The 26,713-nt window shown below is 46.6% G+C and overlaps 1 protein-coding gene across 14 annotated transcripts in view; it reads left to right on the plus strand.

The window, feature by feature from the left end:
• LOC144799137 (uncharacterized) overlaps positions 1-26,713 on the plus strand; it is a 234,288-nt gene that overhangs the window by 180,918 nt on the left and 26,657 nt on the right. For 3 of the 14 annotated variants that reach the window (XM_078670335.1, XM_078670345.1, XM_078670347.1), the window contains one exon: positions 3,666-4,393. The exons of the other annotated variants lie outside the window; for them this stretch is intronic. The gene's annotated coding sequence lies outside the window, so the exon portion shown is untranslated. Of the gene's footprint in view, positions 1-3,665; positions 4,394-26,713 lie in introns of those variants that run through there. 14 annotated transcript variants of the gene reach the window in all.

Consider the following 26,713-nt stretch of genomic DNA (forward strand, 5'->3'; position numbering starts at 1 on the left):
AGACTGTAGGTATCCTGCAGGCAATGAATGATATTGGTGAAATAGGCAATGAAGTCTGGCCCACCAGACTATACAGCAGGTCCCAAAGCGTTCCTAAACCCCACACACTGATCTGTCGGACCAGCTGTCTGACACTACCCGATTGCCAGGTAAGGCATTCCAACCCTGGACCTTATAATAAAGTGGCTTGTTGCAGGTTATTTATTTACAAGCAGTTTTCACAGGAGCACACTGCTCCACTGACAGCATAAGAGACACTAACCTGCATTTCTTGTCACTGCCAGTACTTTCTGACATTGTACCAGGTTCAGCCCGGTCTAACACTGAACAGGTACATCGTGAGGACATTGCCCTATGTGTAAAAAATTCATGCCTGGGAACACGCTTTCATTGGTGTTTGAGGTTTCAAAGCTGTCTTGACTGGGGCATTTTGAAGCTCTGGATCGGGAATTAGGCTTTGGAGCGATTGGACTTGATTAATATTGAAGGTGTTGACCAGACCTAGCTGCATTACTATTAAAGGCGACACCCTACATCCTTGTACCCTAAGTCCAGTTTGGTCTGCTGCCACTATATACACCACTATGAGCTGCTTAGATTTTGGGTTTCTCACTAGACAGCAAGCTGTCAAACCCAGATCATTATGGTAGTGGCTACCTGCTTCGGTATGCTCAGATGGCTGCGAGAGATTTTAGGTTGCCTTCCAATGCCAGCACAAAGAACATCAATGCACGCTTTGATCCGGTCACTAATACTATGGCAATATTCTGTATCTGGGTGTTAAGGGTCCTATCAAGCGACTGCAGCTAGTACAAAAAGCGGTCGCTTGGCTGCTTCTAAAGCCATCTCAATTTACCACTACAGCTAAGCTTTTGCACAAGCTACGCTGCTGCCTGTGGAAAAAAGAATGAACTTCCAAGCATTGTTAAGTTTACAAACTGCTATTGGACACAGGCCCTCAGTATCTCAGACACCTGGTATCGCCATACAAACCACATTGCTCCCTACGGTCTAGCAACTCCAACTTTTCCTCAGTTTCTTTAGTAAAAATAACACCCCAAGGAGGCAGTGCATTCAGCTACCTAGGGCTCAAACTATGGAATGAAACTTCAGTCAATGAGATCTCGTCAGTCTTTCTGTTTTTCCAAAAAAACTAAATACCTGTCTGTTTTGAATGAAGGATCCCATCATTCTCTGAGAGTCCGTGTGAAGGCATAGCGCGGGGGAACCCGTTGCAGGTAGTGGCGTGTTTTGCTAAACACTAATGATAATAATTGCGTAGGCATTCCTTTTGGAGGCTGTTTGTAGATCTGCATCAAATACTGTGGATCGCAGCTTATCAAAAGGACTTGTATTGAAAATGGAATAGATGGAATTTCCTTTTATTGGGATGAAATAAGTTCAAGTTTGAAATAGGTTATTTTTCTTCTACTGGCACTGTTGTTGGATCCTGCACAGCTGACCATCTTCTAAAGTTTGATTATAAATTGAGAGCTATGCTACTGAAACCGGATTCAAAGTAGTTGATCTGAGAATGTGTTCACTCTTGATGGGAGTGCAGCACAAGTGATGGTGGCAGAAATTGATGCGCTTCAGATGTAATGGAACGGGTTGCTGCACAATTTCCCTGCCTAACCGTTGTTTCACTAAAACAACCCTCGTTTGTGGAGGATAGAGGGGCGTGGGAATCCTATAGCCGTCACACTGGCATTAGAGTGCTAGTAAAATTCTAGCAAAGACCAAAACCCTGACGTGGCTGCATCCGTCAAAGGACCAGTATTCCAGCTTACAGCGAACGCCTGTGGTTCATTAGTTTGCTCTCCTTGTTTATTACAACATGGGTTCTTGTGATTTTGGAGTTCTTTGGCTGATTCTTCCTTGCGGCTTAGTTTGGAGAGGACGTTAAAGGTGAGTAACTTGCACTGGTATTTGGCTTTCAATTAAGAAGCAAAGCTCAAGCTTGTGACCCCTTGTTGGGGAGTTGATTGTCTTCCTTTAGCAACTGAACACAGGAAAAATACTTGATCTGGAAGATTGCCACGGCTTGCACTGAACACTCAAACCAGAGTACAAAAGATTTATGGATTACTTGAAGACTGTGGCTGCTTCATCTTCTGCATCACAATAAATAGGGTTCCGTCTTTCGTCTTGCAATATCACTCCTGTTGGCATATGACAGCACATTTCAATATTGGCAACACACATAGGACTAACCGTGTGTCTGTCATGTAGTCTAAAGAGGGTACATGCACCAAAACGACTTCTTTGGTGCTGCCATGACCTGAAATGGAAGCAGTGTACATCTTAAGAGCCAGATTTTTTGCTTTTTGGGAAATATGAAGCTCTAATTAAAGCTTCTGATGAATACAGGGGCTTGTGCAAAACAAGATACTGTCTTTTAATGATACCACATGTGCTATTTGAGTGGAAGGATGTGCAGAGTGACTTCACTTTGAAAACCGGAAAAGACAGCATGCGGGGTAAGACCCACGACCGGTCACTAAAAGTAGAAATAAACTGGTGCAGTTGTGGAGTCCTTGAGATGACCGGAATTGTTTGTGATTCATTGGCAGTCTACAAACTACGCTTTCGTATCTGCGACCAGGGTATGCTGAACACTGAAAAAGTCGTGCAAAACCCCATTTACCAGGGGGCGAACTTTTACAATTTAAAATATTTGTGCTAAGACTCTTGCATTTAAAATGCGTTGCTCCCTTTCTATAGGCACTGAACATAAAGGCCTGCTTTGGTGTCTTAGAATATCCATGTTCTAATAAATTAGCAAGAAATTACTGTGCCCATCTTGCGTTCAATGCCCCAGGTAATGATGATGATCAGAAAATAGTGACGTGGCAAAGCAATTTGTCCTTTAATTGTGAAAGAACTCCGCATAATCGATTATTTAATTCTTGCTGCCAAGCAGCCAGTGACTTAAGCCTAGCACCCTTAAACTTGTTCTTTCACCGCTATTATGAGGGATGTTTAAATTGGTTCAGATGCTTTAAGCTAGAATTTGGTGCTATTAGGTGCTTGCATATCTAAAAGAGCAGAAATCTCCGTGTAGTCCTGCCAACTCTCGTTAAGAGGCTCTAATTGAGGTGTAAGCCAGTACAAGTGATAGTCGATTTCTCTAAAACTCAAATTAAGAAAGGTCTGTTTTTAATGTTACCTCCTAGAAAACCTTTTCTGGGTTAACCATAAAACTGTCAAGTCCCAGCCTTTAAAGTCATGTGGTACGTACTGTGTTGTGATTGCCATAGCGAATTTGGTGAATCTTTCAACGTGGCAAAATTTGGACTGCAGTCTTCTAGCTCTCGTACCCGGAATGAACCCCACTTCAGCAAATTCACAATTATTAGGGCTGTGTTCATTGCTTCAATTACAGTTGTTAAGTCTGAATCAGTAAGTTCTCCAGTATTGGGGGTGTCTTTCATAGATTCACATGCTTGAATATTCCCCGTCGTCAAAGTGGGAGTCCCACGGTACATAAAATAGTAGTAATATATATATATATATATATATATATATATACATACCTATATACATATAGAAAATTATCGTAATGATACTGTCACGAGGACGACTTGCCTACCTCGGAGGTGCTTCCTGACTGCACCGGACGGGGTGTTTCAGCTAACGTTTCTCCATTCTCACCCCGTCCGCAGGCTCCCTTGGACGTTTCATGGGGTTCACCAGCCTTGCCTTCACTGACCCCGCCGTTCTGCCTGCCTCCCGTGACGGTGGGGGTGTGTTCCGCGGCAGACTCTACTGGGGGCCAATCGGCTGAGTGGACGTCAGCCGCATCCGCCCAATCAGAAGTGCAGGGGGCGTTTAAGGAAGCAGCGTCCCCGTTCACCAGCGCGGAATCCCGAGGAAGCCAGCCGGTCCACGAGGAGAACGCCACAGACGGAGAAGAAGGAGAAAACGCCGAAGAACCGCTGCTCGACGCACTGGAGCTGAGACCCGACAAGCCAGGAGGCCACCGGTACCGCGAGCCGCCCTGCCACGCTTCCAGGGGAGAAGTGTGGCTCCGCAAGGTACGGGGCCGATTCCAGGGGTTATTTAAAGCACAGGGTGGGACGGAGTAGTTCGAGGGTGGTCACTGTGTTCCGCTCCCTTCACATCGACCGCTGGTTAGGTGGGGCTGCTATCCTGGTGATCCCTCACTCCCCTACCCACCTCCCCTTTGAGTGTCTCGGTCCCAGCCCTAACACGGCTGTTTCTTTTCTTTCTTTGAGCCTGAAGCTGTGAACCACTAGACGTGACCCGAGGACGCCCTGAAGCCGGAATAAGGAGCACACGCCCGGACCTGACCTGGGGGACCGTCATAGACACTTATTGTTGCCCTCGTTGTTTTTGTACATCTTCAGTTAATAAACACCCCAACTCTGACTATCGGTTTCAGCGTGCTTCGCTTATCACCCCCCAAACCCCCACAGATACATATACATAAAATGTAATATATGTTCGAGGCATATGGGCTGCAGATGGTACATTTATGAATAGATCGCCATCTGGTGTTGGGCTCGGATGATTGCACTTTGTTTTTCTTCTGGAGAAGTCTTTGTCGTCATAGGTGACTCCTCCTCTCGGTGTTAGTGCGCATGGGCATCGGCTCCATCCTTAGATTGTTTTTTTCCACCATCGGGTTCGGATGAGGATCGAAGCGCTCCGGACCGACTTCAACAAAGAAGGTTATAACCGGCGCGTATTCCTTTCCAAATCGACGGTATCGTTATCGAACGCGACTTCACTCCATACCGACGCGATTCGAAGGACGACGACTACGAGAAACTCGACGTAGTCCAGCCCGGGGTCCATGGAAAGGACTCCATTCAAAAAATGTCCAACGTGTGGTGCTAAGTTCCCACACAAGGACCTACACGAAGTGTGCAACCTCTGCTTGTCCCCTGAACACGAATCCAGGGACTGTGAGGCCTGTGCAGCGTTCTCGTCAAAGTCGACGATTAGAAACCGTCGAGCCCGAAGACACGAGGTATCGAGAATGCAGTCACAAGCAATCCCGGAGCTGTTCGAGGACCAGCAACCAGAAGAGGAGGAAGAAGAGGCCGACGAGGCGGGGTCAGAAGCGGACGAGTCCGACGTCGAGGAGATCGACGTCCAACAAACCGTGAGTGACGACGTCCCTTTACCGAAAAACAGACCCCGCACGGTGTCGACCCCGCCCTCGAGCCCGGTCAGACAACCGAAAAAAGTTTCCAACGCCCCGCCTTCGAGCCCGGCAACGAAACAGAAACCGAAACACTCGGTCCCCCATCATAGTGGTTCCGGTTCCGATAAACCAACCACATCGACACCGAAGCACCAGGTCAAGGAAAGCTCGAAGTCGAAGCAGTCCATGTCGACACCGAAGCACGCTTCGGCGCCGAAAACACCCTCGACACCGGGGACATCTTCGATACCGAAGAAATCGGATCCGAACAAAACTTCGGCACCGAAAACACAAATGGACATTTCAAAGAAAAGACACCTTTCGGAACCGAAAACTGCGGTACCGACACAGGAACACGGAACGGATCCTAAACAAAAGACTTTGTTTATTGACCCAAAGACTGGCAAGGTAGTCACAGAGCTACCTAAAAAGAGGAAACATGAACATTTGGACGACAAGGCTCATCCAAAGAAGAGAACAATGGGGACGAATACAACTCCTCCCCCTTCTCCCAAACCTCACACACCATCTTCGCCTATTCCTCACAATAGGCCAGATATTCCTCCCACACGTCCATCTACACCTACAACAGATGGAGAAAGTGACACAGGGGAGGGGGGACACCCTGGGGATGATGAGGACACAATCCCAGAGGAGGCAGACCCATGGGAGGAGTATAATGTGGGATCAGGTAATGATACCGACCTTGAGTCATATCCCTCAAAACCTTCACCTCCTGATGACAATACTGGGTTTGCACAACTCATTACTAGAGCAGCAACATTTCATAAGGTAGACCTACATACAGAACCTCTAGTACAGGACTTCTTATTAGAGACACTACCTACTGCACAAAGAACATCAGGAACACTACCAATGCTAAAAGGCCTTCTCAGTCATACATCAGAGATATTCAAAGACCCAGTGAGGGCTAGGGTATTGAACCCAAGAATTGATAAAAAATATAGGGCAGCTCCAAAAGACCCAATATACATTAAGGGACAAATTCCTCTAGACTCACTAGTGGTCACAAACGCTCGCAAGAGAGCAAACTCTTTATCTACGGGAGAAGCGCCACCTCCTGACAAAGAGTCTAAACTGATAGATGCCTCTGGCAAGAGAGTAGCATCTCAAGCGGCAAACAGTTGGCGCATAGCTAATACGCAAGCACTACTTGCAAGGTATGACAGAGCGCATTATGATGAATTAGAAACACTCATCAAACATCTCCCTAAAGAACATCAAAAGAGAGCTGATCAACTTATACAAGAAGGGAAGTTAATTACTAACACTTCAATAAAGTGCGCCCTAGACGCGGCAGAAACTGCGGCAAGGTCGACAAATACAAGCATCATGCTAAGGAGACATGCATGGCTCAGAGTGTCAGGATTCAAACAAGAGGTACAAACCTCGTTACTTAATCAACCTTTTGATGGGAAAACACTTTTTGGCACAGGGACAGATGAGGCCCTAGAAAAAATGAAAAAGGATACAGAAACGGCTAAATCAATGGGAGCATTGCAGCAGCCGACACAAAGAGGTTCCTTTCGTAGATCCACCTATAGAGGAGGATCCAAAAGTACAGGTACAAACCAACAGCAAACCTCTTTTACACCTACATCACCCAGAGGTAATTCTAGAGGTGGATACAGGGGTAACAACAACAAGGGTAGAGGTCGCGGAAACAACAACAACCGCAACTCTCCAACCCCAAAACAGTGACTTCATAGAGCTTCCCCCAGACCATATAACACCGGTAGGGGGACGCCTATCACAGTTCCTACCTGTCTGGGAAAACATCACATCAGACAAGTGGGTAAGACAAATTATCCAACATGGTTATTGCCTAGAACTCACAGCTACCCCACCAAACATCCCCCCCAAACAGCGTCCAATGAAACAAGATCACCTGACACTGTTAAAACAGGAAGTAATATCACTGCTAGAAAAGCATGCCATAGAGAAGGTTCCACAGCACCAACAGGGAACAGGAGTATACTCCCTATACTTCCTAATCCCCAAAAAGGACGGGTCTCTAAGGCCAATACTGGACCTAAGACCTCTCAACGCATACATAAATTCGGAACATTTCCACATGGTCACGCTCCAACAAGTACTTCCTTTACTGAAGAAAGGGGACTTTCTTTCTACACTGGATCTAAAAGACGCTTACTTTCATATCCCTATTCACAAAGCCCACAGGAAATACCTCAGGTTTGTGGTAGAAGGACAACATTATCAGTTCAAAGTCCTCCCATTTGGTGTCACGACGGCACCAAGGGTGTTCACAAAATGCCTGGCAGTGGTAGCAGCTCACCTAAGAAGACAACAAATTCATGTCTTCCCATACTTGGACGACTGGCTAATAAAAGCCAGGTCGCAAGAGGAGTGTCTGCAACACACACAAAAGACAATTCAGCTACTACACCAGCTAGGGTTCACGGTGAACTACACAAAGTCACACCTACAACCAAACAAAGTTCAACAATATCTGGGGGCTACCATAGACACAGAAAAAGCCAAAGTGTACCCCAACCCAATAAGAGTCCAAGCAATGCTTACAATCATTCAGAGATTTCAGCCACAACACTCACTAACAGCAAGAGTGTTCATGCAGCTACTAGGCATGATGTCATCCTGCATACTGCTAATACCATATGCAAAACTACAAATGCGTCCGCTACAAGAATGCTTAGCGACACAGTGGAATCAGGCTCAAGGACAGATTACGGATCTGGTGTTGGTAGACGACCGCACACACCACGCTCTGAAGTGGTGGAACAGAACAAACATTACCAAGGGGCGGTCGTTCCTAGAGCCAATTCCACAGGTGACAATAACAGCAGACGCATCGCTCACCGGATGGGGAGCACATATGGACAAATACACAGTACAAGGAAGGTGGAGTGTGCAGGAAAAAACACTGCACATCAACTATCTAGAACTACTGGCAGTGTTTCTAGCATTGAAAGCCTTTCAGATACATGTTATCCACAAAGCAGTCCTGATCAGAACAGACACCATGACAGCAATGTATTATATTCAAAAACAGGGGGGGACGCACTCTCTCCAATTATCCAGACTAGCACAGGAGATTTGGAGATGGGCCATTCCTCAAAACATCTATCTGTTAGCAGAACACCTACCAGGAGTTCAAAACCAGATAGCAGACATCTTAAGCAGACAGTCGGAACAAATACACGAATGGGAACTGCACCAACAAATACTGCAGCCATTCTTCCAAAGATGGGGACAACCAGAGATAGACCTATTTGCCACTCATCAGAACGCAAAATGCCAAAGCTTCGCGTCCAGGTACCCACATCACCTGTCGCAGGGCAATGCGTTATGGATAAATTGGTCCAACAAATTTGCATACGCTTTTCCCCCTCTCCCACTAATCCCATTAGTGGTCAGGAAACTGCAACAACATTCAATGACCATGATACTAGTAGCACCCACGTGGGCAAGACAGCCGTGGTTCACCACGCTCCTGCAACTCTCACAAGTGCCACATCAAAAGCTACGAATTCTACCCATGCACCTTACACAGAACCATGGAGAGATAATGCACCCAGATCCAACTCAATTGAACTTAGCGATCTGGCTCCTGAAATCCTAGAATTTGGGTACTTAGATCTCCCCCCAAATTGCATGGAAATAATCAAACAAGCGAGACGTCCAACCACCAGAGCATGCTATGCAGCTAAGTGGAAGAGGTTTGCTATACACTGCACTAATAACAATATCAACCCTCTAGACGTATCAACAAGGGAGATTATTTGCTACTTGTTACACTTACAGCAATGTAATCTAGCGTACACATCTATCAGAGTACATCTAGCAGCTATAGCAGCATACCTACAAAATAGGCAGCGCATATCACTGTTCAGAGTACCAGCGATAAAAGCATTCATGGAAGGTCTTAAAAGAGTCATTCCACCAAGATTACCACCTTCCCCAGTCTGGAACCTCAACGTAGTACTCACCAGACTAATGGGGCCACCCTTCGAACCTATGCATAGGTGCGAAATACAATTCCTTACATGGAAGGTGGCATTCCTTATAGCCATTACCTCACTCAGAAGAGTAAGCGAGTTACAGGCATTAACAATACAAGAACCATTCCTACAGATACACCAGAATAAAGTGGTTCTTAGAACAAACCCAAAGTTCTTGCCTAAAGTAATTTCAGCATTCCACATCAATCAGCCAGTGGAATTACCAGTCTTCTTTCCAAAGCCACAGACGGTGGCAGAAAGGGCTCTACATACACTAGATGTTAAAAGAGCCATTTCATACTACATAGAAAGAACACAAGACTTCAGGAAAACTAAACAACTATTTGTAGCATTTTCCCCAACACATAAGGGCAATCCTATCTCTAAAGCAGGCATCGCAAGATGGATTGTAAGATGTATACAAATATGTTACATTAAAGCAAAGAGAACATTAACTGTTCCTCCTAGAGCTCATTCCACAAGAAAACTAGGAGCATCTATGGCATTCTTAGGGAACATTCCCCTAGATGACATATGTAGAGCAGCAACTTGGTCTACACCACATACATTCACAAAGCACTACTGTGTTGATGTACAGGCTGCACAACAAGCCAGAGTGGGCCAAGCTGTATTAAAAACTCTATTTCAGACAGTTGCGACAGACACTGGTGACCACCGCTAGGGAGGTAACTGCTGTACAATCTATTCATAAATGTACCATCTGCAGCCCATATGCCTCGAACGGAATATGCTACTTACCAGTATGCATCTGTTCTTGGCATAGAGGGCTGCAGAGTGGTACATGCCCTCCCTGCCTCCCCGGAAACCTGTGTCTGTCCCAACATTATCTTATTTAGATACATTTACATGGGCATATCTTTATGTACTACACTACACTACTCCATCTAACCCTACTATGGCAAAACAATCTAAGGATGGAGCCGATGCCCATGCGCACTAACACCGAGAGGAGGAGTCACCTATGACGACAAAGACTTCTCCAGAAGAAAAACAAAGTGCAATCATCCGAGCCCAACACCAGATGGCGATCTATTCATAAATGTACCACTCTGCAGCCCTCTATGCCAAGAACAGATGCATACTGGTAAGTAGCATATTCCATTTAAAGCATAGAAATAAAGGTAGAAGTGCTATAGAACTGAAAAGGCCCATAGAAGCCTTAAAGGGAGAATTCACTTTAGTAGCATATCAGAGTCATTGTAATAGTCCACATTCCAGCCAATCAGGCAGCAGCACCCTCTAGAACCTTCTCCTCAGAAGCTCAGGTCCTCAGATTTTCTACCGCACGTCGTGTGAAGGGAGTCTCCCTGAGCTCTGCTCAGTTTTCTACTTCAAATTGCTTCTCAACTCTACAATATGTCTACAAATAAAAAATCTTTATTCAGACCTTGTTCCTCTTGTGGAAAGCTTCGCCTTTTTCATGAAGATCCTCACAGTAAGTGCATTTACTGTCTACTCGGATCATGAGGTGAGGAACTGCAAGTTCTGCAGGACTTTCTCGTCCAAGACTTTGAAGGATCGAGAGGCCCGTCTCCTTCTGTGGCTACAGAAGTTGAAGACATCTGAACACCTTGTGTCTGATATGGAGAGCGTATCTTCATTCCATTCTAAAGCTTCTCTTAAGTGTGGGTCAGAGACTGAGATGCCTTCTCCTTTCCTGAAAAAGAAGAAGCTTGTCGACACCTCTAAAACTGTCTCCCCACGGGATCTGCCAACATGTACGCCTACGGGACATGGATCTCTGGCGTCGCAGTCCCAAGCTGTGCCCTCGTCATCTAAAACGAGCGCCAGCTCGTCGATTGACGCGTCCGTTGACGACTACGAGGTCCGTCGCCGCTGTGCCAACCATGTCGACGACATTTTCAATGTCAACTAAGACAACGACGACGACATCCTCTTCGTCGACGGTGCTTCAAGAGGTGAGGCCAATCGCATCCATTGTTAAAATCTCGTCGACGGCCATCAAAGCAACCTCGTCGACGCCTCTGGTTAAGAAGCATTCGTCGACAAAAACATCGTCGATGCGTTCCTCGTCGACGCGTCCGTCCTCGACAAAGGTCCCTTCTTTGTCAACAATGAAACCACCATCGACGGTGACAAACCCGTCGACGGTGCAGACTACACCGATGATTACACCTTCGTCAACTGCAGATATAGTGACGATGGCTTCTTCTAAGTCTACAACTCCGTAGACGGCACAAAAATCAAAGTCGACTAAAGCTAAAGGAAAATTGGTACCGTCTACGGTTCCAAATCCATCCACAGTGAGCCCTGCTATAATAAAACTATCCGCTGTCGTCTCGTCGACAACACACCATCCACTTGCTACGGCGACTACTTTCACAGTGGTGACAGCGTCAGTGGTCAAACGCCTGGTTCCAATGGACTTGAGTCCTATTAGAAGTGGGACTAGTCTTCCAGCGCAAATATTGGAGTCCGTTGAAGAGAATTCTAATGATGGTTCCTATGTGGATGACGTCTTTCGTCCAGCGTCCAGTCCTTGAGAACTCAATATAAAATGGCAAGACTATGATGATGAGGATATGGATGACGGAGGTGCTCTTTTTCCAGTCCACGATGATCACTTTGATATACATGAGGAACCGATGACACAAATACCGTTGTCTTTGGTGTCCAACCTGAAACATATGCTAGACGATTACAATCGTAGGTTCCCTCCATCTGCGCCTACTTCACCTGCTCCACACCCTTCGGCACCAGCGCCAGTGCCAACACCTGTTGCACCGCCGAGATCACCAGTTCATCCACAGCCAGATACTGATAATGATGATGACGCTCATCCAGACACAGATCAGGATGACGATGGCATCCTCACTGATTGGGATAATTATAGAGCCCAAACGCCGTCTACAGCACTGGCATCACCCTTGGCCTCCCCTCCTGTGGACATTGGAAGCTTCCACAATCTTATGGTACGCGCTGCCCAGCGTTTCCATGATTGCTTTCTCTATGATTTCAAAGACCAACCTCTGAAACAAACTCATACCATCCCAATTATTGATTTCATCTGGCAAGAGGGTCTTAACACCTTGAACGCTATGGGGATTTTTCTCCTGTGCTGGGATTCTACAGATACCACTATTCATGACGAGCTGGGCTCGTCATCAGCGTAGCAGGAGGCTACTGCATGACGAGCCCAGCTCGTCATGAGCGTCGAAGGGGTTAAACTAATGGAGCGGCCAAATTCAATCCCTGCTGTGCTACCACGTCTTGACAAAAAATACAAGGCGCCTGCGGACTCACCAGCATCCCTTATTTCTCATCCTAAGGCGGACTCGGTCATCACACAGGCAGCCCAGAAGCGGTCGCGTAATCCAGCCACTCCACTCACTTCTCTTCCGGACCAGGAAGGGCGCCGATTGGACTCAATTGGTAAGAAATTTACCACCATGGCTGCCACTACGGTCAGAGCAGCAAACTCTTTAGCCATCCTTGGCAGATATGACCGTCAAATGTGGTCAGAAATTGCAGCTTTGGTTGCCCAGCTTCCAGATTCCTTCCAAGCTGAGGCCCAAAAGATAGTCCAGGAAGGAGAGAAAATCTCTTCGGAGATTATCGATTGTGCTGTCGACATCTCCTCAACAGAATTTAGACAACTTGCAGGTGCTGCTGTATTAAGACGCCAAGGCTGGCTTAAATCTACGGCTTTTAGCCCATAAGTCCAAGCCAGAATTCTTGAATTGCCGTATGATGGGGATTCTCTTTTTGGCAAGCATGTCGATGATGCCTTGGAATCCATTAAGAAGGACACAGACACTGCACGTGCCTTAGGAACTCTCCAATAAAGAAAACGGCCTTTTCGGGGAGCACGTGGCCATGGCAACTTACACTTTTCGTGGCTCCTCCCAGTATCGTTCCTATGGCGACAACAAGCAGAGATACAATTACCAGTCTCAAAATCGCCAATCCGATTCTAGACCATATCGGAAAAAAAGCAACTACAGAGGTGGTTCCACCCCTAAAAAGCAGTAACGTCTTCAGACTAAAGTGTTCTCCGACTCTGAAAATTGGAGGTTGAATCTCCCAAAACTTTTATAATTTGTCGAATATCACTTCGGATCGTTGGGTCCTAGACGTCATCTTAAAAGGACACGTTCTCGAATTTACAAAATTTCCACCCTCCCGCCCACCCTCTGGCCCGCCCCCCGCCCATCTGAAAGAACTGTTGGCTCAGGTCAAAATCATGATATTAAAAGGAGCAGTCGAAGTGGTTCCCCGAGCACAACAGAGCAGGGGCTTTTACTCCCACCTTTTTCTAATCAAGAAAAAAATCGGGAGAGTGGCGCCCCATTCTGGACTTACGAGCTCTCAACAAATTTATCAAATCACAAACATTTTGAATGTTAACATTACTGGATATTCTACAGTACCTCAGTCCCGGGGAGTTCCTCTCCACAATCGACCTCCAAGACGCATATTTTCATGTGCCGATACACCACAAACACAGAAAATATCTTCGCTTCACTGTCGGATCGAAGCACTTCCAGTTCAGGGTGTTGCCCTTCGACCTTCGCTCAGCGCCGAGATTCTTCACAAAGATCATGGCTCCGGTCGCTGCTTTCCTTCGCCTACAAGGCGTTCAATTTTACCCTTGCACATGGCCCATAAATCGCCTAGAGCTCTTGGCCATCTTCCTTGCCTTAAAATCTTTCCGGAGACTGGTGCAATGCCAATCGCTGCTGGTGCAGACAGACAACACCACTAGCATGCACTACATCAACAAACAGGGCGGCACCAGGTCTCTTCTGCTCTCCAAACAGGCGCAGGAAATCTGGGAATGGGCAATTCACCATCAGGTCCACCTGACAGCAGTTCATGTGCCGGGTGTTTCCAATGCCCTTGCAGATTCACTCAGCAGGTCACATGCGGACAATCGCGAGTGGGAACTCCATCAACCAACTCTGGAGTACATCTTTCATCAGTGGGGCCAACCACAGATGGATCTTTTTGCGACTCCGACCAACCGCAAATGCATATGCTTTGCAAGTCGGCATCCCCACAGAGAGTCGAGCGGGAATACGTTTTCGATCAATTGGTCGAACGAATTCGTTTACGCTTTTCCTCCGCTCCCTCTCCTTCCACGCCTGTTGCACAAGATGAGGCTTCAATCCTGTCGTGTCATACTGATTGCGCCCAAGTGGCCGCGTTGCCCGTGGTTCACGGATCTCCTCCTATTCTCCCAGTGCGATCCGATTCGTCTTCACCCTCTGCCTCACCTGCTCACGATCAACCAGGGACATCCGGATCAGGCATATCTCCAACTGCATGCCTGGAACCTGAGCACAATGAGTTTGCACGTTTAACCATTGACCCGGCCTGCAGGGAAGTGCTGGCTCATGCACGTGCTCCATCCACCATTAAAACGTATCAATTAAAATGGAAGCGTTTCTGTGTCTGGTGCCGGAATAAGGCCCTTGATCCGATGCATGCCAAACCGGAACAAATCCTGCCTTTTTTCTTGTCTCTGGCAAGATCAGGACTTTCGCATTCCACTCTAAAAGTCTTTATGGCAGCGATTTCTTGCTTTCGTCATGATGGATCCACATCACTCTATTGCTTTCGAATCATCCGGCAGTTCTTCAGGGGCCTCTTTCGAATGTTTCCGCCCATACGTCGCTCGCCGCCTGCTTGGCGCCTAAATTTGGTCCTATCACAGCTCCTCTTGCCTCCTTTTGAGCCCATCCATTCAGCGGACTTAAAATTCCTTTCGTGGAAAGTGGCTCTTCTACTCGCACTCACCTCCTCCAGGCGAGTAAGTGACATTCAAGCATTCACTATCATGCCTCCTTTTATCCAATTTTCCAAGGACGCTGTCACTTTAAGGACAAATCCTAAATTTATCCCCAAAGTTCCTACGGATTTCCATCTAAATGAGCCTGTCATTCTCAGGACATTCTTCCCAAATCCTCAGTCTCCCGCGGAGCGTTCTCTCCATTCCTTGGACTTGAACCGTTGCTTGAAATTCTACATTCAGCGCACCGCCCCTTTTTGAAAATCAGAACAGCTCTTTGTGGCCTATGGCCAGATATCCAAGGGTAAGCCAGTCACGAAACAATCCATTACTAGATTGATTTCTTCTGCCATCTCTTACTGCCATCAGCAGGCTGGAAAGCCTCTTTCTGCTCCGGTGAGAGCACTCAACAAGGGCCGTGGCATCATCTACCGCCCTCTTTGCCGGAGTGCCTCTGCGGCAAATCTGCAGAGCTGCTACGTGGTCAAACAGACACACGTTTACGAGGCACTACTGTCTGGAGTCTGCGGACGCTGCAGACCCTGCTGTGGGCCAGGCGGTGCTACGGAATCTTTTCCAATAAGGTGAGCCTCTGTTGCTTCCCGCCTCCAGTCATAAAAGGTTTTTTGCCATATGTCTAAATGTATGCTATGTTCATATTTGCCCTGCCTTTATTTACTCTGGTGTTACACTACCTTCTATGACTGTTTACTGCTTTCTATTCTTATTCAAGCATGTGAATCTATGAAAGACACCCCTAATACTGGAGAAGAACAAAAGTTACTTACCTGTAAACCGTGGTTCTCCAGTATTGGGGTCTTTCATAGATTCACATGCGACCCACCCTTCCTCCCCTCAGAGGCTCTATTCTCCTCATGCACTACGGTTCACTTTGGTGCTACGAAAATCTGAGGACCTGAGCTTCTGAGGATAAGGTTCTAGAAGGTGCTGCTGCCTGATTGGCTGGAATGTGGACTATTACAATGGCTCTGATATGCTACTAAAGTGAATTCTCCCTTTAAGGCTTCTATGGGCCTTTTCAGTTCTATGGTACTTCTACCTTTATTTCTATGCTTTAAATATATATTACATTTTATGTATATGTATCATTACGATAATTTTCTATATGTGTGTGTGTGTGTATATATATATATATGTATATGTATATGTATATGTATATGTATATGTATATATATATATATATGTATATGTATATGTGTGTGTATATATGTGTATATGTATAAAACTACTATTTTATGTACCGTGGGACTCCCACTTCGACGACGGGGAATATTCAAGCATGTGAATACAAGAAAGACACCAATACTGGAGAACCACAGTTTTGCAGCGTGAATCTTTCTGGATTCACTATGCTGTGCATTATTCCGCGGTCTTGTGGTTGGGTCCGGATTCGTAGTCTTTTCTTTGTTTTTTTTTTTTTTTTTTCTCTTTGCCCAGGTGGGCGTCGGCGTCACACCCCCTTTGGGTGTATTTCCGGTGACGTCGGCATGCTTCCTGCGGAAGCTCCCACTCTTGGGCGCCATCTTCAGATTCTTTTTTTCCGCGGTCGGGTCTGGATCGTTCCCGTTTGGGCTCCAGACATTTTTGGAGAAGGAAGAAAGAAAATACAGAAAAGACGAGGAGAAGTCACCTGAAGACTCCAGGGGACTTCACCGACGAAAGACAAGCAAAGATAAGGCGTTTTCCATCCAGATCTTCGACGACCGTCGACTAACACGCGACCAGAGAGGCCCTGGACGCTCGAGGATGGACAACACGCCGTTCAAGTTCTGCCGGAACTGCCACCACAAGTACGCGCAGAAAGACCAGCACCCGGTATGCAACCTTTGCCTACCGGTGGACCACGAAAGCGGAGACTGCAACGCCTGTTCCGCCTTCACCCCGAAGACCCTTCGTGTGAGAGAGAGGCAGAGGGTAGCACACGCCACCCTGCAGGGGAAGGCCCCGACCCCGTCGCTCTACGAGCTGGGGATGTCCTCCGAGGAAGAAGACAACGCTGCCGCCGAAGACGACTGCTACACGGTCGTAGAGACCGATTACACGAAGACTTCTGACAAGGTAGGAGACTCTTCGGCCCCCAAGAACCCGAGAGACTCTGAGTCTCGAAAAATCGAGGGCAAGACCCCGAAAGCGCCGACGCCAAAAAAGGCGGCGTCCGCGACTACTCCCAGGCCCAGCGGATCCTCAGAGAAGGAGTCCCCGGCGCCGAGAGCTGCTGATCAGCAGAAGACGTCGAAAATCGTCCCCGAAAAGGATCGATCGACGAGGGAGAAAGACCCGAAACTGTCGACGACGACCAGAGACCCGATATCCGGTTCGACGTCGAAAACTTCGACTCCGAGAGGCACGGCGACGAGCCATCCGTCGAAGAGACCGGCGGAACCATCCGACGCGGAACACGCGGCCGAGATGGAAAAGAAAAGAAGGCGCCTCGAGGCAGAAATGGAGAACTTCATGCAGCGGAAAAAAGATTTCGACGCAAGGATGAAGGCCTTCACGATCCCTCTCAAGACCAAGCCACCAGTGCTGGAGGCGGTCGAGGAGGAAGAAGAGGAGGTCGCAGAAGCCACCGAGCAAGACCGGGACGTCGAGGTGTTCGACGACCAGGAGGAGTACGAGAATCCCCACGAGAGCTACAGCTATGGGGAGGAAGATGAGGGCAGGACAGACACAGAGTCAGCGCCCTATGACCTTCAGGATGTGGATTACATCGATGTCGAGACCGACAGCCCGGAGGAGGTGGTCGACACCTACCCCTCGAGGCCCTCGCCGCCGGACGACATCGGGGCCTACAACGCGGTGATACAATCTGCCGCAGCAGCTTTCAAGCTCAAGCTCGACGAAGAGAAGCAGAAAGCAGACTTTCTTCTGGAAACATTGCTCCCAACACAAACGAGGAGCCAGTTCCTCCCGATGCTCGAGAGCGTCTTGGCTCAGGGGAAGGAAGCTTTCAGGGAGCCCGCAACATGCAAGGCAGTGACTCCCAGAACTGAGAAGAAGTACAAGCATGCCGCAAAGGACCCGGCCTACATTCAGGGCACGGTCTCCGCAGACTCCATTATCACGGCCACAGCAAGGAGGAGGGCTAACGTACCCACTACCTCGGGCCCGCCACCGGATAAGGAGAGCAAAAGGATGGATCTGGTGGGCAGAAGGATCGAACGGAATGCCGCGACCCACTGGCGCATGGCTAATTCCAACGCCCTGGTGAACAGACACATGTACCAAATCATGGAGGGACTGGGACAGTTGGTGAAGGACTTGCCCCAGGATGCCAAGCAGAAAGCCGAAAAGCTAATTGAAGAGGGGAAGAATGCTGCAAATTCTTGCCTAAAGACGGCTCTGGATGGGGCAGACACGGCCAGCAGGCTCATGATGATGGGCGTCACGGAAAGGAGACACGCCTGGCTCAGGATATCCGGTTTCAAACCGGAGGTGCAACACAGCATCCTGAACACCCCGTTCAACGGCAGTACGCTTTTCGGACAAACAGTTGATGAGCAACTCAGCCAACTTAAAAGAAGGATAACGAAACAGCAAGATCCATGGGAGCATTGCAGTTCAGAGGGAACAAGAGGGGCACCCCGTCACGGAGGCCCGGCGGAAGAGGCGGAAACCAGCCAGGTACTTCACACCAGGCTTTCCAGCAAACGCACCAGGCAGACTCGCAGGGTCAGCAGGGCCATCAGAAACAGCCCTGGCAGTACCAACAAAGAGGCCAGTCCTTTCGAGGGAGAAATGGACGAGGACAAAATAGAAGAGGGGGCCAGCAGCCCACCTCCAAGTGACTTCGAAAAAATCCGTGTGCCCACCCACAAAAAAGATCCCAGGGGGCAGCACGTACAGATGGGTCAAGACAAACTAGACACCCACGACCACAGGACACCAGTGGGAGGGAGATTAAGATTCCACCTCCAGGAGTGGAGAGGAATCACATCAGACAAATGGATCCTCAACATTATCCAATTCGGATACTGCATAGAGTTGGAGGCGAGGCCAACAAGCAGAAAACCAAGAAGAAAGCCGCTAGCAAACAAGCAGCTGCAGTGCCTTCAGGAAGAAGCAAAAGAACTCCTGCGGAAGCAGGCCATAGAAAGGGTACCCTTCAAGGAAAGAAACACAGGAGTATACTCAACATACTTCCTGGTACCAAAAGTAGACGAGACAATGAGGCCCATTCTCGATTTACGGTTCGTGAACCGATTCATAAGAACGCAAAAATTCAAAATGACCTCCCTGCAAGAGGTGCTCCCACAGTTGCAGACCGGGGACTTCATGGTCACTATAGACCTCAAAGACGCATACCTGCACATCCCAATGAACAGGAAGCACAAGCACATGCTCAGGTTCACCGTCGGAGAAAGCCACTACCAGTTCACGACACTGGCCTTCGGTCTAAAATCGGCACCAAGAGTTTTCACAAAGTGCCTCGCAGCAGTCGCGGCGCACCTAAGAAGGCAGGGGATACATGTATACCCTTACCTGGACGACTGGCTGGTGAAAGCAAACTCATACCAGAAATGCAAGCTGCACGCACATACAGTGACCAGCACGCTCATAAACCTGGGGTTCTCCATCCATTGGAAGAAATCATCAATGGAGCCGGAACAAGTGAAGATCTTCCTGGGAGCACAGATCAACACCTTACAGGGCAAGGTGTTCCCCAGCGAGAAGAGGGCGAGGGCGCTGGTGAAGGAAACTCGCCTCTACCGGAAGGGACAAGCTCGGACAGTGAGGACGGCGAGCAAGATCATGGGGATGATGGCATCATGCATCCACCTGGTACCGAATGTACGACTCCACATGAGACCCATTCAAGAATGGCTACAGGAGCAATGGTCACAAGCTACAGGCAGTTGGGAGGATCTAGTGGTTGTAACGCACGCAGTGCAGAAGGAGATGACATGGTGGACCATGGAGAACATAGCAAGGGGAAAGCCTCTAACGCCCCCAACGCCAACAGTGACCATCACCACAGACGCATCCCTGAAGGGATGGGGCGCTCACATGGAGGAGCTCAAGGTGAGGGGACTGTGGGCACCGACGGATGCCACAAAGCACATCAATTACTTAGAATTGAAGACAATCTTCCTTGCACTGAAGGCCTTTCAAACAAGACTGTACAAGCACAAGGTATTGATACAAACAGACAACACCACTGCGATGTTCTACATCAACAAGCAGGGGGGCACACAGTCCGCACCGCTTTCAACGCTGGCGCAGGAGATATGGAGATGGGCCATCCCTCTCAAGATAGACCTGCTAGCCATACACCTACCAGGGAAGGACAACATACAAGCCGATTGGCTCAGCAGGCAGACATCGGCATCCCACGAGTGGGAGCTCAATGCTCAGGAGACAAGATACCTGTTCGACAGGTGGGGGACACCATCGGTGGACCTGTTTGCCACACGCCAGAATGCAAAATGCCAAAACTTCGCATCCAGGCAGCCCGAGGAGGGGACACTGGGGAATGCCCTATGGATAGATTGGTCAAGGACATTTGCCTACGCCTTTCCCCCGATACCACTGATGCACAGAGTACTGAGCAAATGCAGAGCGAGCAACATGACACTGATACTGGTCGCACCGCAGTGGGCGAGGCAGACCTGGTACTCGCAGATCATGGAGATGACACAGTGTGCACCCCACAGATTCAGCAGGAGGAAAGATCTACTGTCCATGCAGAACGGAGAGGTACTGCATCCAGAGCCAGAGAGCATGAGCCTAGTAGCGTGGCTCCTGAGGACATAGAGTTCGCACATTTGAGACTACCAGAAAGCACCCTGAGGGTACTTCGGGAGGCACGAAGGCCCAGCACTCGAAAGTGCTACGTTGCGAAATGGAAAAGATTCACAATATGGTGCAGACAGGAAAGACTCCACAATAAGATGAAGAGGGACTCCACAGTGCTAAGGTACCTGACGCACTTACTGGAGAAGAACCTTAGCTCATCCTCGTTAAGAGTTCACTTGGCAGCGATAGTAGCCTACACAAGGGGAGAAACGTGCAGGAGCTTCTTCACATCACAGGTGGTGAAGAGATTCCTAGAAGGAGCGAAAAGGATCGCACCACCCAAGCGGGTGCCGCCACCTGCATGGAACTTGAACACAGTCCTAACGGAACTCATGAAAGAGCCCTTTGAACCACTTCACAAGGCCTCCCTAAAGATGCTAACTATGAAAACAGCCTTCCTGGTTGCGATAACGTCCTTACGCAGAGTAAGCGAGCTTCAAGCGCTGACGCTACAAGAACCATACATACAAATACACAACGATAGAGTTGTGATGAGGACTGACCCACACTTCATGCCGAAGGTGGTATCCAATTTTCACATGAACCAGTCGATACAGATACCGAGTTTTTTCCAAAAACCCACAACCAGCGCAGAGAGAGCTCTGCACACCCTGGACGCCAGAAGGGCAGTCATGCACTACATTGAAAGGACAAAGGGGCACAGGAAAACGAAACAGTTTTTTGTGTCCTTCGCAAACAGCTTCATGGGCAAAGCAGTAACCAAAAGGACCATTGCACGATGGATCGCACAAACAATCCAACTCTGCCACAAACGGGCAGGACAGGAACTGGCTGAGGGGACGCGTGCCCACTCCACCAGGAAGAAGGGCGCTACAATCGCCTTCCTGGCTAACACACCCATAGAGGACATATGCCTGGCGGCAACATGGGCTTCGGTACACACGTTCACGAAGCACTACTGTGTGGACATACAAATGAACAAGGAAGCTCAAGTGGGACAGAAGGTGCTACAGCACATATTCAACACCCAACGCTCATCTTCCACCCAGCCGCCACAGAGATGAGAAACCGCTACAAAATCTATGCACAGCATAGTGAATCCAGAAAGATTCACGCTGCAAAACGAATAGTTTTCTTACCTGTCGGTGTAGTTTTGCAGCTTGAAGATCTTTCTGGATTCACTAGCGAACCCACCCACCTCCGCCAGAAAGATGAGGCTGGAGAGAGAAGAGGTGGTTAACTAAAGAATAGACTTTGAAAGTACAAAGCGGTAAATACAAACTAAGATGAACATTGCCATTACTTCGGAAACGAAAGAAACACGGAAAAAAAGAACCCGAAGATGGCGCCCAAGAGTGGGAGCTTCCGCAGGAAGCATGCCGACGTCACCGGAAATACACCCAAAGGGGGTGTGACGCCGACGCCCACCTGGGCAAAGAGAAAAAAAAAAAAAAAAAACAAAGAAAAGACTACGAATCCGGACCCAACCACAAGACCGCGGAATAATGCACAGCATAGTGAATCCAGAAAGATCTTCAAGCTGCAAAACTACACCGACAGGTAAGAAAACTATTCGTTTACAGGTAAGTAACTAATGTTTTGAAAAAAAGCACAGGTGCACCATACATTTACACGTGTGCAAGAACAATAATCTTAATGTCCAGGCACAAACAGTGATGTCCAGAAGTCTTGTTTGTTTGAATCTTTTATTTTTCAACAGTAGAAAACGAACAGCCGGCGTGTTTCGTCCCTGGTGGGACTGCTTCAGGGCTGTGTTTACAAAAGACACATAAGACAAACAATTAAAATCATGAACTATTGTATAACTCAAGCGAGCAACAATAGTGACAAGTTTGTAAAACAAGTAACTTTACCAAATCATTCATATTGAAAGTTACAAAACGAGCGAACCTGTTTTCTACATTTCCCAAAACTAAATCAAACATGAGTGGAGCCTAATAAACTATTATTTAGACAACTTCAGAAAATTTACACACCTTGAGTTCATTTAGAAACAGTATGAACTTATAAATGAGGTTGGAGAACAAATCCTGGGACAATAATGATCGATAAGCATGACATGTGAAATATAGATTGAGGTTGCCAACGGGAAGTTGAAAACATTTAGTTCAGATTTTTTACGTGCATACCTACCAAGATTAGGTGGCCAAAGTTGGGTGATGTGAACGTACAGTATGGATCCGGTCGAGGAAGTCTGTTCGCAGTGAAAAATTCAGAACTAGATGCAAAAGTAAGTGGAGAAGGATTATATAAGACAACCGAAATGATAAATGTAAACAGTTTCAAAAGAAGAGAGGGAGAGCAGATCTAATAGTTGGTCATCTGCATATCTCAGTTATACGGTTCGTAATTCAAAAGGGAAAGACTCACGTTTATAGTGCAACAGCAATTGGAGGTCTAAATATTATCTGTATCCTCCAGAGGAATAATGCAACTGGGCTTAGGGTTTTACTATAGGGAAAAGGAGAAAAACCTGTCTAAGAACTTCGTATCTAATATGTTCCATTCTCTAATCAATATTTGGCTACATTAGATTGAAACTCTATGCGCAGTCCCTGCTTTATGGTTGTAAACATATTTCTAATTTACCGCAGCGTGCCTATTTGGACTGAACTATATAAATTGCCCGATAAATAAGGCTTACCCATAGTTATTCGTCAATAAAAAAAAATAGATTCAATTATGTACTTGAAATAGAATTGCATAGGTGCACCATCCATGGGTTGTGCACCTTGATCTAAGTCAGGGGAGAGAAAAAACAATCATCAAAATAAAATATAATAATTGATGAAAACGATAATAATTTGAATAAAAAACAGGAATATTTACCTAAATTTTTTATGTAGAGAGGACCTCAACTAATGTTTGTTTTATTTTAACACTGTTTAGTGGCATTGCTGCAGTACTTGATACTAGACTTGACAAATTGGATACCTAGTAGTTTCCTGGGCAACCTGTAGATGGGCACGAGTACTAGCCAAGAGTGGATGACAGCCCTTTTGATATTTATCTGAAGCAGCCACTTGTACCGGTCTCTCAATGTAACATTCATTTAGAGTTTCTTTACCCTTTCACTGGCTCTTCTAACCTTTGCTCTAAAGGTGCTCCGACATGCAACTGCAAATGTTTGGAAAAGTCTTCAGTGAATGAAGTTCCTCAATCCATTTTTTTTGTGCTGTTCACCATTCCTATAACTTAGTACTTCTAGTACCTTGCTCATTAGAAGTGCCACCATGGTTTCTAGTAACCCCCTGGAGTAAATGTTTTATCTTTTCCTTTTAGCCACGTTTTACAGGCACAATGGGGCCTTCTAAATTGCTAGGCAATTCTGTCATTTACTAATTGAATCGTGGGTACCTTCACCCCCTAAAAGAATAGTCCTCGTGCTGCCACATGCCCAAAACTTGGCTCTTCAGATTGGCCCAGTGTTACAAACTTTCCGTTCACTCTTCGTTCTAGTGGATCCTCTTGTTGGAGGGTGTTGGGGGCCTGATTGCCATGGGCTTGCACATAGAGGATGGTCCTGGGGAGACAGAAGGCCAGTTTACTACTGTCATTTCCAGCAGAGCACATCTTCATCCCTGTAGCTGGTTTCTGCTCGTAGAGCAACCGTTAATTGGTGGCTTCAGTTTATTCTTAACTTGCATGCCAGTTCAACATAGAACACAGATTCTAGATTTTTGCCAAGACCTTTGGAGATACTGGCTGTTGAATTCGTTGAATTTGACATGCATATTCTTCTAATTTTGAAATGCTGGGAACAGGCTGAATCGGCAGTGGCGCACAGGTCGTGGGATTTCCACCCTCAGCAGCTGAATTTATTCAATTTGGGTATTTGAGTCACTGAGACTATCCTGATGTGAATTTGCTCTAGGCATAACCATTTCGCGCCCTACAATGGAAGAAATCTAGACGTGCAGCACCATTACAGGTTTTAATACCAAGCAATAGACTAGGGTATCTGCACTGTACCAGTGGGGCGACAAAAGGCTTCCTATTTGCCATGTAACCCCTTTCGTTCTGAAGAAGAAAAGTTTCCTGCGTTTGCAGGTACTGGAGCACCAGTTTGAATTTTAAATACATGTACGTCCATGAAATATTAATGCAAATCTGATGTCTTGACACAAAATGACAGGCTTCTTTTATCTTAGTTTGCAGGTTTCCTGACTTGAGGACTTCAAGCATCCGTGTTGTATTAAGTCTGTTTTTAAAGTCTGTTTCCAGGTCAAGTTTTATACATTTTGGTTGCTTAACGTTTAGTGTTAGCCGTGGACGGATTCTACATGTTTTCCATGCATCTACTACAAGAAATAGTTTGTGCATAGTAGTATTTGTAATCATTCTATATGATTTTAATAAAATATTATTGGACACGGGTTCAGTTGTCTATCTGTACTTTAAACTTTGGACACCAAGTTGTGCTGAAGATTAAAGGACTTTGGACAGTTCATGTTGCCTGGAAAAAGTGAGCCAACGCTATTTTGTTTGGCTCCAAATGAGCACAGATTATACCCGAGCTCTTCCAACAACATAGTGAAAACACAGATTTTCTGTGTAGAAACTTGGCTGCATAACTACTGGCCCGTAAAGCCATTTTGTCCAGTTTGTACTTGGACTTTACGAAATGTTTGGCTTGACTTGTGCACAAAATGACCTTTATCAAACTCAAATAGTGCACTGGTGAAAAAATCTTCTTTTGAACTTTATCGGTAACTGAGTTTGTGGAACCATAAACGGGGCCTCTTAATATACATGGTTTGTGTTTTATTACACCATAAAACCATAATGCACTCTTACATGAAACTGCTGCAGTTTGTAGTAATTGCTGGTCTTCGAGTGGAAATAATCTCGTGGACCCCATGCTGGTTTAGTATGCATTCTAGGCAATTCCCCTTTGTGGTGTGCACTGGCAATTGCTTTTACTAACAAATTGTTTTGTTTTCTCTTACGTGACTCGTTAGAACAATTCTGCTTCCTGTTAAGTCAGGCATTCCCTAACGAGAAGTTCTTTTTCTTTGGAGTACTGGGAACCTATCGGGGAGTTGAACAGTATACATGGGAACATTGAAAGAACTGGAATAGTATTGCTAGGTACTTGGATTCCATGTCTTTTGCCTTTTCCTTAGACAGAAAAACTGTTTCAGCCACAAGACTAGGGAACACTGTGAGTTAAATACTTTGCTGGGAGCAGAGTATTGAGTTGTCTCTTAACATGGGTGTCCAAACAGTTATGTCCTTATTTAGCAGTAAATGTTACTACTGTAAATGAGCAAACAAGCGTTGATTCCACAGGAGACCATATTTGAAATATTTATAACAACCTGTGGTATTTAAATAAACAATTTAATTGTAATGGATTCCTGTTTTTATTTTTAAACCTTTATTAAATGTCTTAGTCTGGAAACTCCAGACACCTTTCAGTTTGATTCTGTCCCTTGTGCCCAGCAGGAACGTTCTGTGCTTCTAAAACATGCACTATATAACAGTGTCCACATACAGGTTTGTGGGTGTCGATGAACCCACTAGAACTACAAACAACCATATTTCCACGCAAACCATCATTCACTGTTGTAAAGCAAAAGACCAGCCCATTCGATTCATGTCTGTTGAGACTGAAAAAGTGATCGACCTTATAAAAAATAAAAAAAAATCGGTCATCTGACATATTTTGTAGCAGTGCAGTACATACTCCAAGCAAGTTGCCCTTTCACCTACTTTTGCTTATAAGGACTATATTTTCATCTGTACTTCAGGTGTGTGATAAATGTAACAAGAATGTAAGGGAAATTCTCAGAGAATCATCCAAGTTGGCATAAGTAAGTGTAGATATGGTATTTTAGTTGAATTCACTGTGAGAAAAGTTCACACGATGTTGAAGGGGCCACAGAACATCACTGGTTATGTTTGTTTCATTTTATTTTATCTGATTACTTCACAAGTTTTTTCCCGACCATGTTGTCATGGATA

The sequence above is a fragment of the Lissotriton helveticus genome, chromosome 12 (genome assembly GCF_964261635.1).
Source record: "Lissotriton helveticus chromosome 12, aLisHel1.1, whole genome shotgun sequence".
Lineage (NCBI taxonomy): Eukaryota > Metazoa > Chordata > Amphibia > Caudata > Salamandridae > Lissotriton > Lissotriton helveticus.